The sequence below is a fragment of the Hemicordylus capensis genome, chromosome 5, assembly GCF_027244095.1.
Source record: "Hemicordylus capensis ecotype Gifberg chromosome 5, rHemCap1.1.pri, whole genome shotgun sequence".
NCBI classification, from domain to species: domain Eukaryota; kingdom Metazoa; phylum Chordata; class Lepidosauria; order Squamata; family Cordylidae; genus Hemicordylus; species Hemicordylus capensis.
In genome coordinates, this window is record NC_069661.1 from 173,947,106 (window position 1) to 173,961,682 (window position 14,577).

General features: G+C 42.0%; 1 protein-coding gene across 22 annotated transcripts in view; it reads right to left on the reverse strand.

The window, feature by feature from the left end:
- Positions 1-14,577, reverse strand: part of FOXP2 (forkhead box P2) — a 727,796-nt gene that overhangs the window by 160,695 nt on the left and 552,524 nt on the right. Inside the window, exon 1 of one of the 22 annotated variants that reach the window (XM_053252219.1) lies at positions 9,419-9,532. The exons of the other annotated variants lie outside the window; for them this stretch is intronic. The gene's annotated coding sequence lies outside the window, so the exon portion shown is untranslated. Of the gene's footprint in view, positions 1-9,418; positions 9,533-14,577 lie in introns of those variants that run through there. 22 annotated transcript variants of the gene reach the window in all.

Below are 14,577 nucleotides of genomic sequence, written 5' to 3' on the forward strand. Positions count from 1 at the left end.
GACGGTAACACCTAGGAGCCAGAGGCCTCACTACTAGAAGTAGCTGATATAATCTATGTGCCAGTGTCCCTGAAATCTTTCTCATCCAAAATATAACCCTTAAAGTCATTTAGTGACAGAACTTTGGCTGGGACTCTTACCCTTTTTCTTCCAGCCATAATTTTAAAAAGGTTCTAGTCTAATCTAGACAGTTGACGGGAAGGAAGGAGGAAGGAAAGATGTGGAATTGGCAGGAAATATTTTGTTAGAAGATGTCAGATATGTACATCTGTATCTTGTACCAGAAACACACACACACAAAAATAAAAGTTTAATTTAAATTTTACTCTGAAATATTCTGTTCTAGTTAGTCAGCATTCTAACAATCAGAATAACCTGGATCAGACCCTAGTTATCTATTCTGGTTAAATGCAGTTTAACTACAGTGGTTTGACCAAGATTGCCCAGGAAATCTGCATTCTCACAATCAGCTCCACAGGGCCCAACAACCCTTGTTAACTTTAACCAGGATCACTATGATAGTGAGAGTGCAACCCCAGGAAAACTTTCAGGAGTTTCCTCAGATGAAGGGAATGCTAGACTATCTCCTAAGGATAATTCAATTTAGGGTTAAATCAAAGCAAATAAATGCTTAATAAATATAATCAATCAATCAATCAATCATCATCATCTCCCCCTGCTAAATAAATAGAATATCCTCTTTAAAATTATTATTATTTACACAGTCAGACAGGTGTTATTGACTGGTTTGTTTTATACAGACACCGAGTCCTTCCCAAGGACCTGGGATGGCTGGATTTTATTATCAATGTTGTTGCTGTTGTTATAGATATCATTGCAGAATACAGGCCCCAGTAAAGTTGCTTTTTGTAATTGGCTGATGGTGATTTCTGTGGCCCCTATGGTGTTGAGGTGCTCTTCAAGTTGTTTTGGAATTGCACCTAGGGCACCAATTACCACTGGGATTATTTTGGTCTTTTTCTGCCACAGCCTTTCAATTTCAATTTGTAGATCTTTGTATTTGGTGATTTTTTCTATTTCTTTTTCTTCTATTCTGCTATCCCCTGATATTGCTATGTCGATTATTTTGACTTGTTTTTCTTTCTTCTCAACTACAGTTATATCTGGTGTATTGTGTGGCAGATGTTTGTCTGTTTGTAGTCGGAATTCCCATAATATTTTTGCATCTTCATTTTCTACAACTTTTTCAATTTTATGTTCCCACCAATTTTTGGCTACAGGTAGTTTGTATTTTTTGCAGATGTTCCAGTGTACCATCCCTGCTACCTTGTCATGCCTTTGTTTGTATTATTATTATGTAAATGATTATTATTAAATAGCATCATCATCATAATTTTAAAGAGATAATGGTCTTCATTTAGCAGGGGGAGAGCAACTGGCTCTATTCATCCTCAGCACAGCATCCCACCAATAACAATAACAAATTGTTCTCTGGGTGGCTAACAACACATCATTAACATCAAATAAAAATACATGCCACATTAAATCACAACAGACCAAAAGGAGGAAAAAAGACAAAATATAATACATAACGTTTTTTAAAACTTTTTTAAAAATCAGTTTTAAAAATCAAATTTAAAAGGCCTGAGTGAACAAAAATTCTATTCCTGGCACCTAAAAGAACATAGTGATGAAGCCAAGCGCAGGGCCTACGAAGATGATCTTAAGGTCTGTGTGGGGACATATGCTCCCCTGCTAAGTGAGCAAAGAGGCACCTTTTTAAAGAGGTGATTCTCTTTATATAGCAGGGGGAGAGCAACTGGCTGTATCCATCTTCAGCACAGCACCCCACCAATGGCTATTGTTGGTCTCTATCTTATGTTTATTTTTTTTAAAAATGTGAGCCCTTTGGGGATAGGGAACCATTTTATTTATCTATTGAAAAGCAGTATATAAATATTTGTCATATTCATATGGGGCAAGGCGCTCTCAGGTTAACCAGTCACAAGCCTTTTAGGGCTTTAGAGGTTAAAACTAGCACTTTGAACTGGGCCCAGAAGCAGACTGGGAGCCAGTGCAGCTGATGAAACACTGCCATAATATGCTCAAAATGCTGTCCCAATTAATAATGGGGCAGCCCTACTTTGTACAAGCTGCAGTTTCCAGACTGTTTTCAAAGGCAGTCCTATGTACATTGCATTTCAGTAACCTAAGTGAGAGGTTACCAGAGCATGAATAACTGTGGCCAAGCTATCTCTATCCAGATAAGGTTGCAGTTGGCTATCAGCCGAATGTGAGCTCCGAGCCACCGAAGCCACTTGAGCCTCTAGCGACAGTGCTGGATCGATGAGCAGCCCCAGACTGCAAACCTGGTCCTTCAGAGGGAGAATCTAGAACAGGCTGAACATCATTCACCGACCAATCACCGGTGATGGAACCACCCACCAGCAGTGATGGAAAAGGGACCACCGACCAGCAGTGATGGAAAAGAGGGATACAATTGAGTGTCATCTGCATAGTTATAACACCTCAGGCCAAATCTCTAGATGACGTCTCTCATAGGTTTCATGTAGATGCTAAACAGGATAGGGGAAAGAATGGAAACCCGCGGAACCCCAAAGCATAACTGCCAAGGGGTTGAGCAGTAATCCCCCAGCACCACCTTTCGGGAACAGGCCTTGAGGTAGGAGCTGAACCACCTCCAAGCAGTGCCTCCCACACCCAACAAAGCCAGCCTATCCAAAAGGATATCATGGTCAATAGTATCGAAAGCTGCTGAGAGTTCCAAAAGAATTAAGAGGGTTGTATTCCCACTGTCCCTTTCTCTGCACAGGTCATCCCAAAGGGCGACCAAAGCAGTTTCTCTTCCAAAGCCAGGCCTGAAGCCTGATTGAAATGGATCTAGATTATCAGTTTCCTCCAAGAGTGTATAGAGCTGGTCAACTACTACATGCTCAAGCACCTTGCTCGGGAAGGGAATATTGGCCACAGGCCTATTGTTGTTTACATCCTCTAGATCCAGACTGGGTTTCTTTAGGTGTGGTCGAATAATAGGAACATAGGAAGCTGCCATATACCAAGTCAGACCATTGGTCTAACTAGCTCAGTATTGCCTTCACAGACTGGCAGCAGCTTCTCCAAGGTTGCAGGCAGGAATCTCTCTCAGCCCTATCTTGGAGAAGCCAGGGAGGGAACTTGAAACCTTCTGCTCTTCCCAGAGTGGCTCCATTCCCTGAGGGGAATACCTTACAGCGCTCACACATCAAGTCTCCCTTCCATATGCAACCAGGGCAGACCCTGCTTAGCTAAGGGGACAAATCATGCTTGCTACCACAAGACCAGCTCTCCTCTCCAGACCAGCTCTCCTCTCCAGCTTCCTTCAATGGAGCTTGGACCACTCCCTCTCAAGGGTCAAGCAAGCATGTGGTAGGCCGAAACTAAACTTAACTAAACTTAACTAAACACCTTGTCCACATTCTCGGGCACCAATTATTGAAACTCTTCCAGCAAAACTGGATTATGTGCTACTCTGGACACCTCTCCCAATGATCCTGCATTAACTATAGAGTCCAACTCATGGTGATTGAGAGCAACTTTACCCTCAAAGTCTTGTGCAAATGTATCACTGCATGCTATTGAGGGTTCTAATACATCTTGCCTAGGGCCAGATTTCAACAGGCGTTGAACCACCCAGAAAAGCCCTGCTGGATGACATTGAGAGGATGCAATGGTGGATTGGGGAAAAATCTTTCTTCTGCTTCATCACTGCCACAGAATAGGCTCGATAGTGAAGTCTAACTTGTATTCTTAAGGTCTTGGAATAGACCTTGGGTTTGAAAAGACAACTCAACAGAATACAGGTTATTCATGGGGTGTTTTTTTTTTTTTTTTGCCTACAGGTGTGAATACGAAAACCTTACCCCTATGGGAATCTCGGGGTTAGGTTTCTAACAAAAAAAGGTGGGCCAAAAAAGAGAGAGGAGAAAATCACAGTGCTTTATTCTCCAGGTGTCCAGCTCTCCAGCAATTTCCCCCAACCCCCCAAAACAACTGAATTTGGGTAAATATTAGTTCCCCCAATTTTTTTAAAACCAAGAGTCACAAAATTGCTTTCTTCTGTAAAACAGTAGTCAGAAATGACAGCATAACTCATTTATCTGGGTCATTTCTGGCCATTCAAAACTGCAGAGAGGTTCCTACCCACGAATAAAGAAACTAACTCTCTACCACCCAACCATGGATATGCAAAACTGTGATCCGTGGAAGAGGGCTACCCTGTACAACTTTGCTTTAAGGGTCACACAAAATTAGATTGACTTGATAATGCCCCCTACTCGGACAACCTTCTAGCCTATGTCCCAGCCTCTAAAAAGGCAAACTTAAAGTATAGATAAATATACTGAGATAAATATACTGAGATTGAGTGGTGTAACGTTACAGTGCTGGTCTAGAATGGAGGAGATCAAGATTCAAATCACTACTCAGCCTGGAAGCTCACTAGGTATCCTTGAGCCAATCACTCCCTCCCAGGCTAACTTATTGATTTGTATTACATTTATATCCTGTCTTTCCTTCCATCATAAAATTCTGTCCTGTGCCTTCAGACCATGCCCTGTAACTTACCTCACAGGGTTGTTGTGTGGTTAGAATAGGGTGAGGCAGATCTATGTATATCAATCTGACATGTAATCTATGTATGTCAGTCTGACTTCTTGGAAAGAAGGTGAAATAAGCCAGAGTTCTTCAAATCAAGGAATAAAGATACACCAAGAAACACCATAAAGTCTGTTGATGGGCTTTCTACATATTGTAGGCAGTACAACTACTGAATGAGAATAACTTATGCTCTCATAATTCCTCAATTCCTGTTTCATACTGTCACGTTCAAGAAGAAGAAAATGGGATGATATGCTGAACCTCACTGCACCCTAGAATAAGATGTAGGATGAAAGAAGACCTGCACTTTCTTGTCAAGATCCTAGATAACCATTGCTGGAGCAGTCAATAGAGTGCCACAAGAATTATCTGTGCTTTCACAAGATTCTTGAGGAATACTCTGCCCAGGAGAAAAGACATTAAAAAGAACTCACGTCTACTTCTGAGACAATACGTCTGCTGCCAAGGCTAATGGATCATTTTATGTGTGCTGAAAATCTATCTTTGCATTGTGCTTGGATGGAAAGAGATTTATTTCTGGATTCCCCAAACTCCTGGCAATGACTCTGAACATCTGCAGATAGACAGAAAACTGTCAACTGCTGCCAACTGAGCCAATTGGCGGTTTGTTTGTTGACAGGCTAGATGACAAGTAGAGGTCTGCCATTATGGATGACAGATGGAATTCAGGAGAAGGCCAGGCTAGGTAACTCATGACATCAGCTTCTTAAGAAGCTATCAATAGCCTGAAAGAATTCAGTTGGGATGGCCTCACATCCATCTTCTCAAGCTCTGTGTGGCCTGAGAGAAAGGCAAGAGAGGAGAAGCACAGGTCTGGAAACTCATGCCATCAGCTCCTAAAGAAATTCAGCTCCTAAAGAAATTCAAGAAATTCATCAATGGCTTGAGAATTATGCTCTGTGTGTGTGTGTAAATTTTAAATTATAAACTACTTTGAGTGCATTGGCAGAAAGGGAATATGTGATGTCAATAATCAAATAAATAAATAAATAAAATTGGGCCATGTAAACAGAAAACGTGTTGCAGGCTGAGAGAGCTGATGCCCACCTGCCCTTCCTTGTTGATATAAGGCACCACTGTAAAACTGTTAGATTGCACTATATATATGTGTGTATGTATAGATAGATAGATAGATAGATAGATACACATATATATTAAAACGCAAGTCTCTGGGTGGTTTACAACAAAACAATAAAAACAACAAAGGTTAAAAACATTACAATTTAAAATTTAAAAGGTTAAAACTATTAAAAACCAAACAATTAAAACAGTATCTAATTAAAAGCCTGGGTGAACAAATGTGTCCTAACTGCCTTTTTAAAAATTGTAAGAGATGGGGAGGCCCTTATTTCAACAGAAAGCATGTTGCAAAGCCTCAGGGCAGCAATGGAGAAGGCTCGTTCCTGAGTAGCCACCAGACAAGCCGGTGGCAACTGTAGACAACCTCTCCTGATGATCTCAATGGGAGGTGCAGTTCAGAGCAAATAAGACATTCTCTTAAATACCCAGAGCCCAAGCTGTTTAGGGCTTTTTAGGTTACAACCAAGACCTTGAATTTTGCCCGGAAACTTATTGGCAACCAGTGTAGATCTTTTAAGATAGGAGTGATACGGTCTCTCCGAAATGACCCAGAGACCAACCTGGCTGTTGCATTCTGGACCAACTGCAATTTCCAGACTACGTACATAGGCAGCCCCAAATAAAGCGCATTGTAGTAGTCAAGTCTGGAGGTGACTAGAGATGTACTACTGTTCTGGAGGTCATTTATCTCAAGAAATAGACACAGCTGGCGTATCAGCCAATGCTGATAAAAGGCACCTCTGGCCACTGCCTCAGCCTGAGACACCAGGGAGAGGTTTGTGTCTAGAAGCACCCCCAGACTGCACACCTATTCCTTCTGGGGAAGTGTGACCCCATACAGAACTGGCAGAACAAAATCATCTCCTGAGTTATGACTCTGCACAGTAAGAATCTCCATCTAGACACTAGGATGTCTGCTCCCTCAACTCAACTGCATAGACCATGTATTGCTTGCAGTTTTAGGAACAATGTATTGCTCTTCCCTTTATCATTTGCCTTGCACTGTTTGTGACTGTAGAGTAGTTTTCCAATCTGACACAATGGCATCCACTCAAACGATTAACCTTCTGGTGTTGTCAGTGGATGGCTAATCCTGGCTCAACACTTTTACGGCCAGAAAAAGAAAAATTCCATCACATGAGCTGGAAACTGGAACGAAAAACTGTGAGTTAGTGGGATTAAATCATGAAATGAAAGTAAGAACTGCTGAAGTTAATGTTGGTGGAATCAAGCCCCTTGGGATGAAAATTATGTATGGCATTGAAGACCTCAGTAAACTGGAGTCTCTCAGGAAGACGTTCCTCATATAGATGTGTGACCTTAGTTGGGTTTCTCTGTTCACTGAAAAGATAATTCTGTGGACTTCTCTTCCATTACACTCAGATCCTGGAGCTATTCCAATGGTATATAAATATTGGTTGTATTCGTATTCCATTGGTTCCATTTGATGCTTCTTTTTTAAGTTATCAGATATCTGTATTGTGTCACAGATCTTCTTTTATCAGGAGAAAGATTATAGTCTGAAATCTTTGGAAAAGCTTAAGATCCTATTGGTCATGGTAGAACATTATCCATTGGACAACATCAAAAGCATAAATTGAGAAATTCATTGCAATTATCCTCATACTGAGGGGGCGTTGCAGTATGAGAATCCCCTTTAGAGTACGTAGGGTGCAGGATCTTGTGTGAAGTGGTGACTTTCTCCTCCACCAGCCTTGATAATCTGAATGCATCCTGGCAGTGAAACTTCAGTGACCCCCACTTCATTTGTGGGAGGTGATGGCACTCTTACAGCACCATAGTCCCAATGTGATTTTAAAAGCTCTGCTTTGCATGGGTTTAGGGGGGAGTCAAATATTCTGTCCTACTGGTCTTCTGATCCTTTTATGGGGTGATTACTTCTAATTCACAGATCCTCACACACTGCTGAGGGCTGTATATTATTATTATTAACATTTTATATAAATGACTGTATGCAAATATCTCTGTATGCTTTCCGGGGCGGGGGATTAGTACTATGCTGGGTGGGCAATAAAAGGTATTAATTTCAACTGGGTTAGGTGGGGTAGAGTTTAAAAGGTTAAGAAATAGTGCCTTAAGGTTGCCGGTCCGAATCTCTGCTGCTGGTATGTTTTCCAGATGATGGGTAACACTTATATCAGGCAGCAACAATATAGGAAGATGCTGAAAGGCATCATCTCATACTACGTGGGAGATGGCAATGGTAAACCCCTCTTGTATTCCACCAAAGACGACCACAGGGCTCTGTGGTCGCCAGGAGTCGACATCGACTCGATGGCACACTTTACCTTTACCTGCACCTACTACATAATTTGGGGATTAATAGCCAATAACCAGTAGCAAAAGTATTCATGCAGAGGTGACCTGTGCAAATAGCAAATTTGCTCACAAGCCCACAGAAAAATATACAACATAATAAACCATAGTAATAAACCATACTTTAAGTCTTATTTCTAGATTGAGAGATAAAATCTTAAAGAGAAGTATGATAAATACAACTAAGAAGGAATTGCAAGCACATTGTGGAAGATTTAGATACCTTGAAATTATGAACCAAACAGAACTCTTATTTTTAATGTTTCCACAGCCATTTAAAACTATCCCTCACTAACCTTTTCACTTGGCTTTTATCTATTTACAAAGACAACTGTTGCAGTTCGAGTGAATTCAAAGGATCAGACTACCTGGCTACATACAGTCGACTGCTGCTGTGGGTAAGTCAAAACTAGTCCTGTACCAGAGATTTTGTGATGAGAGGCCCTCAGGTTCATGAGTCAGCAGGGGAATCAATGCAGAATAGCTACAATCAAAATAGCTGGATGTCTTTCAAGTTATTTAATTAAAGTAGGTCTGAGATTGGTTTCAGAGGCCCTCCTCTGCATCATGTCATTACACAAGATTCAATGAATGGATTAGCAACAACAGATACCAGTGCTGGTATCAAATTCTGGAATAGCCTCCCTGTGGAGAAGTGCCTGGCTCCCTCTCAGTGATTTCAGATACACTTTTCAAATATTTTTATTTTAACAAGCTTTTCATGTTTGTGCAATCTACTGTTTTTAAATAATTGATCTGTTTTAGAACAGCTATTCAACTTTGTTATGAATATTTACTCTATTTATTTTGATGTTTGCTTGTTATTTGCTTTTTCTTTCTGAGTTGCTTTGCCTGTTAGAAACAGAAAAACAGAGATAATAATAAACGGTTGCATCCATACTAATAAAGTGTGCATTCAATGTGCTCTGGTCAAGTATAGTAAACTGTACTAAATCAATAAAAACACCTGTATGTGCATGGGAGCAATTTCTGTCTCTCTCTCTCTTTCCTGCCAAACCACTGGACACCACTAAAAAATATGTCCTTGTGGGCGATGCAGCCCTCAAGGACATATTTTCAGGTGGCACATACTGCTTCAGAGGGAAGAGGCGATCAGTGAGAATCAAGCCCTCTCATGCACTAGCACCTGCACTGCTTCAGTCTGGAATGCTGCATGTGTGATTCATAAGTCTGGATGTCTAATAATATTGATATTATTAATAATAACATATGATATGATATACAGTTTTAAACAAGGTCTCTTTCTTGTCAGTTTTCTCACTGCACTCATTTTGCAGAAAACGAAAGGCTAGAGAAGGTTTATTTCTTAGTTAGTAATTAGGTAGAATACTTTATATCTTACTTTTTAAGAAGACTGGTGGAGCATGGAATATCCTGTCCCTTCCACCCCCTGTGCCAATAGTCTTGGTCAAAAGAAGCTGAACTGAGCTGATGGTTATATGATTCCCTTGTTTACCTATACAGCAGAGAAAATGGTGTGCCTTAACAGACTCCAGTGATAGCTGTAATCATTGTATTATTTATCACATTTTAATATGCGATTAGTCACCTTGAACACCTTTTTAGCTAGAAAGGTGGATACAAATAAAGAAGAACAGGTTACTTACTTGTGTGATGTTTCTTCAAGTGGTCTTCTATGCATTCACATGTGTGGGATTTGTGCCTGTGCAGAGACCAGCTTTGGAACCTTCTAAGGATTAGAGCAGGCCTGTCCAATTTAGGCCCCCAGCTGTTTTTGGACTACAACTCCCATAATCCGCATCCACAGTGGCCCAATAGTCAGGGGTTGTGGGAGTTGCAGGCCAACATCTGCAGGAAGACCGAAGTTGAGCAGCCCTGGATTAGAGAGATAGCTTTTTGGCAATAACTCCCCTCCCCTTATGTATCAGTTCAGTGGCCATCCTGTCTATCTCCTCAGTTGCAGCCAACACCGCAGCACCTGGAAGAGAAGAAAGGCTGTAGCACGGAGGTGGGTGGGTTGTGTGAATGCACGAAGACCACTCAAAGAAACATCATTACAAGTAAGCAACATGTTCTTCTTTTTCATTGTCCCTGTGCATCACATGTGTGGGCAATAGAGAGAGTCTTATCTGATGGTGGGGCAGCCTAGAGGGTACCCTGGCAGAGCGGAAAATCATGGCACCAAAGGATGTGTCATTTCTTGACTTTAGGTTCAGGGCATAGTTCCAGATGAACCAAGTCTGTGACCAGGTGGCAGCTCTACAGATCGTATTCAGAGGAATGCTAGCAAGGAAGGCTGTGGACGTTGCCATGGATCTAACTGAATGCACATGAAGTGTGGCAGGTAAAGACTTTTTTTGCTAGTTGGTAGAATAGCTCAATGGTAGAGCTTATCCAAGTGGAGAGTCTCTGGGTGGAAACCTGTAAGCCTTTATTAGGTTCTCCATAGCAGATGAACAGTGATTGTGATTTGTGACATTCTCTTGTTCTATGTATGTAGAAAGCTAACAGCCTGTGAACATCCTGGGTGTGTCATTTGCGTTCCTCAGGTGATGTTGGATCTGAGAAGAAAACTGTGAAGGAGACCTCTTCAAACAGATGAAACTGAGAAACTACCCTGGGCAGGAACGTTATGAGCCGGGTTTGGATCGGCGGGCCACACCATTGCCGGCTCTGTGATGGAGCCGGCGAGGGCTGGGGAGTTCGGGGGCCGTGCGGGCCCCAGAAGCTCCAGTATGCCCTGCACAAGCACGCAGGGCATACTGGAGAAACCCTCGGAGCCGAGAGGTGGCTTTTCGCATCCCCTCTGGGGGTCTACTCGTAAGTAGCCACGGTGCGGAGCTACGCAGCGGCTACTCATGATCAGAAAAACTGGGTTTGCGGAGTGCTCGCTCTGCAAACCCAATTTAAGGGGAGGGGTACTTAGGCGGGTTAACCACCGGGAGGCAACCGGGCTTGGCTGCGAGCCTTGTGGCTCCCACGATCATTTGAAATCAGGCTAGGCTCCCCTAGCCCGATTTCGGATGGTCGTGGGAATAGCCTCTATGTCTTGTGTCAGGTTGGCCTTTTCCTTATGGAAAACGAAGATGGGATGGTATACTTGGAACATGGCGGGCTGAGGTGATTACCACAAGGACTGTCGTTTTAAGGGTAAGTGTAAGTCAGAAGAGGATATCAGCTCAAATGGCTTGGTAATCAGCACGTTGAGTACTAGAGGTAAATCCCAGGCAGGGGCTAACTTCGGGTTAGGGGAAAATAATTGACCCAACCCTTTGAATAACTTTTTAACCATAGGAACTTTGAAGGACCCAAAATATGGTGTGACAAGATGGCCGCAAGATGAACCTTCAAGGAGCCGGTGGATAACATTTCTTCCTTGAGGGAAAGGGGGGTAAGGATGTCTTCCACCGTAGAGTTGTGTGGGTCAAGGTTATGTCTTTTGGTATTTTCTGCAAAACACTTCCACTTTGCTGTGTAGATTCGGCATGTGGATAGTTTCAGTGCATTGTGAATAACAGTGTGAAGAGTCACCATGGACAGCGCGGGGTCAGGTGCTATGCCATTAGAGAGAGAGTGGACAGATTCGGATGAGCTTCGTTCTACCCTGGTTATAGTAATAGATCTGGGCGGTAGGGGAGACTGAGATGATCCCCCTTTGCCATTTACATTAGGGTTGCAAACTAGGGCTGTCTTGGCCACCAAGGGGCAACAAGGATGCAGGGTACCTGGTTGATTTCTATTTTCTCAAGGTCTCGAGAGATGAGGGGGAATGGAGGAAAGGCATAGAATCGACCAGTCTGACAGAATGGCGTCCCCTTAGGAGCCACGTCCCACTCTGCCTCAACTGAAGAAGCAATGACAGTGGCAGTTGTGTGTGTCTGTGAAGGCACTGGTGGTTGGCATGCTCCACTGATGGAAGAGATTGTGGACCACATCTTGAGATAGCTGCCATTCATTAGATGGATAGTTCTGTCTGCTGAGGGCTTCGGTAACAGTGTTGTCCTTTCCTGGTATGTGGAGGGCCTTTAGAAAAATGTCATGGAGCACACACCAATTCTAGAGGTCCAGCGTCAAATGAAGAACTCCTGGAAAAATTAAGTGTCAAATAAAGAAGTCCTGCCCTGGCCATTGATATACATGGATGTGGTCATATTGTCCAGCGATCTCTCTATCAGTTTTTTCCCTAGAGGCTCAAAGTAGAGCAAATGATGCAAGCTCTGCAGTGGTAGGTGAAAAACTGAGGAGATGGAAAGGATGGCCAGTGAATGGATACATAATGGGGAGAAGTTACCACCAAAAAGTTCTCTATCTAATCTCTAGAAGTTTCTGAAGCTGGTCTCTAGGCAGGTGCAAATCCCACATGTGTGATGCATAGAGACCACGAAGAAGAAATATACAACTGAGTCATCCATTAATGGGTTGAAACAGGTTTTGTTTACATATCAATCTTTATTTTTAATATATTTCTCTCAAGTCTATTCTAGTAAGATATTCTCAATGCAGCTCTGATAGTTTAACAAATATTCCCCATGTTCTCTGCATGCTTTTCATACACTGTTGTTTTAAAATCGATAGAGAGAATGGTCTTTGCTTTTAAAAAATAATTATTAACTACAGAACAACTATAGTTAGTACAGTAGACATGCATGAAACACTTTCAGAAACATTGCTAGTTTCAGCAAAATTGTGATGGCATCCCTCAAAATTCCTTGAATGTTAACACTAGAAGAAGAATCTCCAAATACACTTCTAATTTTTCTTTAAGTAAAATTTCAGTGGCAACTCTAATGATAGGAGTTGCAAATATCACAAGGTAGTTGTGAGGATAACATGGGGGGAATGATGTATGCTGTCCTGAGTTCTTTGGGGGAAGGGCAAAAAAATGTAATAAATAATTAAGAAGTGGTAAACACACATCAGAAAATTCTGTATACACCCTTTTCCAATAATAGATTGGCTCCACCATTCTTCCTGCCCTATACAACTATGTACACATCAATATAGCATATGATACAAGCACAGTCACAGAAATCTTTTCCAATAATAGATTGGCTCCACCATTCTTCCTGCCCTATACAACTATGTACACATCAATATAGCATATGATACAAGCACAAGTCACAGAAATATAAGCTATCAAAACCATCAACAGGATGTGTTGCAGTTAAAAAAATAATTAGAGAAGGAAAACCTCACTGCTCTGAAGTCAGTAGGTGCTTTATGACTTTAGCTATCATGCTGACAATGCAAATGGTCACAGTGCATGCCAGTGTCGCACAAGGGTAGCTGGTGGAAGTGCCGTCAAACAGGAAGTGACGGCAAGCGGAGGAGGTGCAGGTATGGACCTTCTCTTCTCCCTTTTAAAGGTGTGGAGGATTTGCTGCGAATTATTGTTTGAATTGTGAGTCATGTTCATTCCTACTAATTATGGACAAACTATAGCCTCCTTATTTATACAGAAGGTATTTCTGTATAAATCTTAAGTCTCATAAGAATACAGATTTATTGGTCATTATTTTGTTCTAGGAGGCAAATCTTTAAGTCATTCAATTGCACAAGTCAGTGGGTCAATATACATAATCAACTAACTATGGCCCATTGGGATGAAGAAAACAACCTTGAGCCTAAAAAGTGCACACTCCCCCCCCCGCCCCGCCGCCCATCACCTAAGCACTGATACAGAGCTATGGTATTTAACATAAGAGCAGCCCTGCTGGATCAGGCACAAGACCCAACTAGTCCAACATTCTGTTTCACACAGTGGCCTACCAGATGGGGAGCCCACAGGCAAGAGGTATCTGCATGCCCTCTCTCCTACTGTTGCTCCCCTGAAACTGGTATTCAGAGGCATCGTGCCTCTGAGGTTCTAGATGGCCCATAGCCATCAGACTAGTAGCCATTGATAAACCTGTCCTCCATGAATCTGTCTAAGCCCCTTTTAAAGCCATCAAGCTGGTGACCTTCACAACATCCCATGGCAAGTAATTCCATAGATTAATTATGCGCTGTGTGAAAAAACTCTTCCACTTGTCGGTCCTAAATTTTCCAACCTTCAGTTTCATGGGGTGATTCCCTGGATCTAATGTTGTGAGAAGGGAAGAAAAATTTCTCTCTGTCTACCCTCTCCACTCCATGCATAATTTTATACACTTTGATCATGTCTCCCCTCAATCGCCTCTTTTCCATGGTATATAGCACCAGATGCTGTAGCCTAGCCTCATAAGGAAGGTTTTCAGGCCCCTGATAATTTTGGTTGCCCTCTTCTGAACCTTTTCCAGTTCTACAATATCCTTCTTAAGTTACGGTGACCAAAGCTGTACGCAGTACTCCAGGTGTGTCTGTACCAAAGATTTGTATAAGGGCATTATAATATTAGCATTTTTTATTTTCACTCCCCCTCCTAATGATTTCTAGCATGGAATTAGCTTTTTTCAAAGCTAATGGAATCAACTTTTTTCACAGTACTGAGATGACACTTTCAATGAGCTGTCTACCAGGAGGAAAGGTGGTACCTTTCCTCCTCCTTGGTATACATTCCAA